General features: G+C 41.2%; 1 protein-coding gene across 1 annotated transcript in view; it reads right to left on the reverse strand.

Annotated features, from left to right (window-relative positions):
• Positions 1 to 2,232, reverse strand: part of acsl3a (acyl-CoA synthetase long chain family member 3a) — a 118,481-nt gene extending 116,249 nt beyond the window's left edge. Inside the window, exon 1 of the mRNA XM_060834860.1 lies at positions 2,152 to 2,232. The gene's annotated coding sequence lies outside the window, so the exon portion shown is untranslated. The remainder of the gene's footprint in view (positions 1 to 2,151) is intronic.
• Positions 2,233 to 6,000: the final 3,768 nt, after the last annotated feature.

A 6,000-nucleotide genomic window follows, 5' to 3' on the forward strand; every position in this document is an offset into this window, starting at 1 on the left:
AAATAGCCCTCGCCATAGTAGTGACCCAGATCATATCTTCCACTTTTTTTTCAGCACAAAAATAGCCCTCTTATTTTCAAGAAATCATTTCAGTCTACATCTGGAACATTATCAGAAGCAAATTCTCAATTCAAAAAGTATTGATTCTGCACTGGTTGTCTGGCTTTATTAAGAAAGGGGACTGGGGTGATAGTGACTGAGAAAGCTGAAGCGATCTTGATTCATATCAATACACTTCTTGTCAGATAAAGCATAAAAGTGCCAGGCTTTTTCTTCTGCATCAAGGACAAAGCATGGCTGCAGAGGAAAACCAAACACAATGGTAGCTCCTCTGTAAAAAGACACACAAAGGACATTTAACATTCTAAGATTTTCTCATGGTATTTGAGTAAGTGATTTAGATATCAGCAACTACAACTTACTATTGAGACAGCACGAAACAAAATCCTTAAGCAGAAACACAGCGGACAAAACGTTTCCCCTGGTGAGTACAGAACCAATTACACAATTTAAAAATAAGGGGAAATGCCACTTCGGTCCAAGATCAATTTTTTTTTCTCCTCTCAGAAGGCTGCAGGAAGTTGGAGTTCTCAACCACAAAAGACTGGAATTTTAGTCCTCTGCATATGCTCAAGACAGGGATTGACTGATTTCTATTCGTAGTGGTGTACAGTAAATGGTAATAAGGCTGGGACAAATGAAGGTGATTTGTGTTTAATAAAACATAATTGGATTGAACAGCAGGCAGACTTGACAGACTGAATGGCCTTCATATGTTCAACAGATTTCCATTTTAATATAATTGAAAATGTTTAAGGTATTCCATCAACTTGAGATTTGACAATGAAATACAGTGGCCTTAGGTTAGGAAAGTGGAATAGAAATTGACCTTGTTCAGTGACACCTGCTGGGAAAAAGTAAGCATGTCAATATCAGACAAGGGCAAGTTCTGAAACCCATGTAACTGAACATTTATTAAGTTAAAAATCACACAGCACCAGGTTATATTCAACAGGTTTATTTGGAAGCACTCCTTCCAAAACTTCCAGCATTTCAAAAACAAATACTTTCATATAAACCTGTTGGAACTATAATCTGGTGATGTGTGATTTTTAACTTTGTCCTCTGATTGGGTTCCTCTGAACCATTTTATTAATACCAAGAAATTTATATCTTGGCATGAGTACATACTCTTGTGAAATAAAAAAAGACATGAATCTTTTTAAACAATTCAATAGTAGAATAATATATAATTCCAATTAGTGATAATTTTGTTAATTGTCTTACCACAAGAAAGATATTTCATTTTCCATTTAGTCTCAATATATTTTTATACTCAAAACACATGCCTTTCAGTCACAAAGTAATGCACTGCTACTGGACTATTACCTTCAGAGATCTCAAGTAAACATCTAGAGAATGCAAACTTAAATTCTACCCATAGCTTGAAGATTTGAATTCAGTTTTACTAACTCTGGGAATAACCAGCTACTGTCCATAAAAGACGACCACAAACCTGCCGATTGTTCTAAAACACCACAAGGTTGACCAATGTCCTTAAAAACAGAAACCTGTCATCCTAGTCTAATTTGACCGAAATATGACTGTAATCCCGCATCAACGTTGTATGACTCTTAAAATACCTACTTATGTTCCAATAAGCCAGTGAGTTGTTTTTTTTAAACAAAAGTGGCACACCACCATGATGGTTAACGGTGGGTAATAAGTGCCAGCGTAAACCAACAACATCCTGAGGGGAAATAAAAACTTACTTCATTCAATTATATTGCCAAGGGAAAGGAATCTTGTTTTTTTTTAACCCCTGCGAGTTAGTAATTGAATTGCAATTAACGATTCCTTTTTAGTTGTTGTCGCCGATGGGGGAATTCATGTCACACCACAGATTCTGGCTTTAATAAACAGCTAGAGCCCTGGAGTCACTTCCACTGTGGCTGGGTAACCAGAAGCGGCCACTTCAATCCCTGCCGATATGGTGCATGAGTGAAGGCCTTGTGGTTCACTTAGCCCCAGCAGCCAAGCGGATGGGAAAGGGTGGAAGTTTGCACTGGACCAACACACGGTGGTGCCTAGTAAGTAGGTAAAGAGGGAGGGATGGAGTTTGAAGTGGAGCAAAACTAGACAAACACTCACCAGTGGCGCTTGCTCACAAACTGATATGCAAAGTATGCACCGGCCTGCTGCTCACTGTCACCGCCTCCCCACCTCCAACCAGATCCACAAAATCCCGCGATCCCCCAAAGCCCCGCCAGCCCCCGCCGCCTCTCAAATCGCGCGCCTGCGCCCTGAGCCCGGCTCGCCGCTGACGTCAGTGCTCGGCTGTTGGAGCAGCCGGGATCAGGCGAGCACGTGGCCAGAGCGAGGCGGAGCCGTTGGGAGGGAGGGAGGAGGGGACGAATGACACTCGGCACCGCCTGTCACCTGGCCATGTGGGGGCAGGGAGAGGAGGAGGAGGAGGAGGAAGCTGCTTGTCTTCTTCAATACCCAGACCTGTGCATCGTGTCGGTTGGGAGAAGGTTGCTCTGAGCTGTTTGGATGCGTCTGTATTTTTTCTGTTCCTCCAGTCTAAAATAAGGAAAAAATAATAATACAATTGATACAGTTTATTTAAAAAGGGAAATAGTTAATTGAATTTAATGTTAGCATTGAACGAATAATTAATTCATTGATTTTTGTCTTAAAAAGCAAAGATGCTGCACCAGCTGGGTCATCTAACGACAATCAACAATGGTTAAATACTCGCTAGTTTCTTATTCTAGACTTTAATTGAAGTCAAACTCAACTCTGGTGAGATTTCAACCCAAGTCCCCAGAGCATTGTCTGGGATTCTGGATATTAATCACTAACATTGCCATTACGCCAGTGCCTTCTTTGCAACCTTGCCAATTAAGTAAGAAGTAAAAGGATTAAGAAATGAGTGATACTTCACGAATTGAGTGAGGGCTAATGATATTGGTTGGGAAAGGATTGAAACTTTCTTCTTGCTATTTATTTTAAGACCTATATATTATAGGTTTTTCTCTTTTTTTAATTGAGATTAATAAGCTTCTGTGTCTGACCACTGTAGAACCAAGCTGAAAATGTGTTGCTGGTCAAAGCACAGCAGGCCAGGCAGCATCTCCGGAATAGAGAATTCGACGTTCCAGCATTTAGATTAGATTAGACTTACAGTGTGGAAACAGGCCCTTCGGCCCAACAAGTCCACACCGACCCGCCGAAGCGCAACCCACCCATACCCCACATTTACCCCTACCTAACACTACGGGCAATTTAGCATAGCCAATTCACCTGACCCGCACATCTTTGGACTGTGGGAGGAAACCGGAGCACCCGGAGGAAACCCACGCAGACACTGGGAGAATGTGCAAACTCCACAGTCAGTCGCCTGAGTCGGGAAATGAACCCGGGTCTCAGGCGCTGTGAGGCAGCAGTGCTAAAATCTAATCTAATCTAATCTAATCTAATCTTCAACTGGGATCATAACCCAAAATGTGCCAGGAGACATTTGCAGCATTTCACACGCTACGAAGCCATTGACTACAGGACAGACCAAATAAGTCTACAAAAGGCAAAACCAGAAATTACTGGAAAAGAGGTTTTTTTTGGGTCCTGTGATCCTTTCTCAGAACTGCTAGTAGCTAGGAAAATGTTGTCTACAACGTCTACAAAGGTGTTTTTACAAGTCTTGGCTGTCTTCCTTGTGAATATTATCTCAAAGTAAGTGAAAGTGTGAGACTAATTCAGCATCAGTCAAAGAAAGTTCCACTATCTCTCTGGGCTGAAAGTCAAGATAACACAACTAGAAAAGGGAGGTAACAACATAAGAGTGACAGCTGCAACAGACTGGATTAGCACCGAGGTAGCAATGAACAAATCTGGGAAACTGAGAATATGCATAGATTCAAAAGAGCCTTGCAGAGATTCTGCCATCTCATGTCAACCATTGCAGAAGTGTTGCCACAATTTCCTATCCTCGATGCAAAAGATAGTTACCACCAAGTGACGCTGGATGAAACAGTAGGCTTCTAAAGAGGGCTGTTTTCCCTGGAGAGTCAAAGGCTGAGGGTGACCTTAGAGGTCATAAGGGGCATGGATAGGGAGAAGAGACAAGGTTTTTTTCCCTGGGTTGCGGGGAGTCCAGAACTAGAAGACATACATTTAGGGTGAGAGAGAAAAGATTTAAGGGGTAACATTTTATGCAAAGGGTGGTACATGTATGGAATGAGCTGCCAGAGAAAGTGGCAGAGGCTGGTACAATTACAATATTTAAAAGACATCTGCATAGGTAGATGAGTAGGAAGGGTTTAGAGGCATATGGGCCAATGCTGGCAAACAGCACTAGATTAATTTAGGATATATGGACAGCATAGCTGAAAGGTCTGTTTCCATGCTGTACATCTCTATGACTTTATGTCTGGAAGCTTTTATGAGATAGAGATCCTGAATGCCATTTGACATTTCCAGTGGACCAGAAGAGTATGAAGCTGAAAATGTGTTGCTGGTTAAAGCACAGTAGGTCAGGCAGCATCCAAGGAACAGGAAATTCGACGTTTCGGGCAAAAGCCCTCCTGATAAAGGGCTTTTGCCCGAAACATCGAATTTCCTGTCCCTTGGATGCTGCCTGACCTGCTGCGCTTTAACCAGCAACACATTTTCAGCTCTGATCTCCAGCATCTGCAGACCTCACTTTTTACCAGAAGAGTATGAATACAAGCAGTGCAAAATAGTTTGTGATTCTTGAGTGGAATGATCTGATGTCTATGTATGTGGAGACACAATGGAAGAAACCATTGTAGTTCACAATCAGAATCTAGTGCAACTGCTAGAGACAGCTCGCCTGAAGAATCTGAAGCTGAGCAAAATAAAAATGCAATTTAAAGATACTTGAAGTCAAGTACATGGATCATGTATTGAAAATGAAAGGACCTCTGGATCCTGACTAGTTTCAATGAAATGCAACCACTCTGTGTGCTCTTGGAGGTATTAAGCTGGCAGAGGCATTGAATCTCAAAGAAGAACATGTTGCTCAAATCAAGCAAATGCTTTCCAAGATGCAACTCTGAGGAAGTAACAATGAAAGAGTGCCTTGAAACCATCATGGACATATTAATTCCTATAAGAGAGTATTGGGTTTATGATGGCTTCTTATACAAAGGAAGTAATGTTATTATCCCTAAGGGTATGAGAAGAGACGTGCTGAAGTGCATCCATGCAGGTCATCAAGGAATTAAGTCTCATCTGAGGAAAGCAAGATGAGTACCCTACTGCCCAAACATAAATTAGTGTAGTGCATATAGCAAATACTAAGCCAAGCAAGCTTAAGAGCACCTTCTGATACATGGCATCTCAGACTGAACATGGATGAAGCTTGGAACAGACATATTCAATTTTGTAGGAACTAATTCATCTATTAGCATCAACTTACTACAAAGATTGACATTAGCTGGTCCTACTGCCAGCAATGACTACAAGTGAGATTGTAGAAAGCCTGAAAGTACAGTTGAGTTGTTATGTCATTTCTTGGCATTGTGATGAGTAACAAAATCTCCAATTTATGATTGAAGAATTCAGTCACTTCCTAAAAGACTGGAGAATTCAACACCTTATATCATCTTCACCCTATCTTAACATAAGGTCATATGAAATAGAAGCAGGAGTAGCTGACCAGGCATATCAAGCCTGCCCTGCTATTCAGTAAGGTATGGCTATCTGCCTAATCCTGCATCAACTCCTCATTCATGCCAGCTCATCAAACTTTTAATTCCAGGATATTTTAAAATATCTGTTGTATACATTTTTTAAAATACTTCCTGTAATCTAGCCTCCACAAATCTTTGGGGTGCAGAATTACAGACATTCACTCACCCTCAGGAAGTTATAATTGCTTTGCACTTCAGTTTTAAGTGAATGTCCGCCTCTAATCTCAAATTCTCTCCCTTAGTCCATGATGCCCCACTAATGAAAACATCTTCTCAACATCTA

This window comes from Hemiscyllium ocellatum, chromosome 13 (assembly GCF_020745735.1).
Source record: "Hemiscyllium ocellatum isolate sHemOce1 chromosome 13, sHemOce1.pat.X.cur, whole genome shotgun sequence".
Taxonomy (NCBI): domain Eukaryota; kingdom Metazoa; phylum Chordata; class Chondrichthyes; order Orectolobiformes; family Hemiscylliidae; genus Hemiscyllium; species Hemiscyllium ocellatum.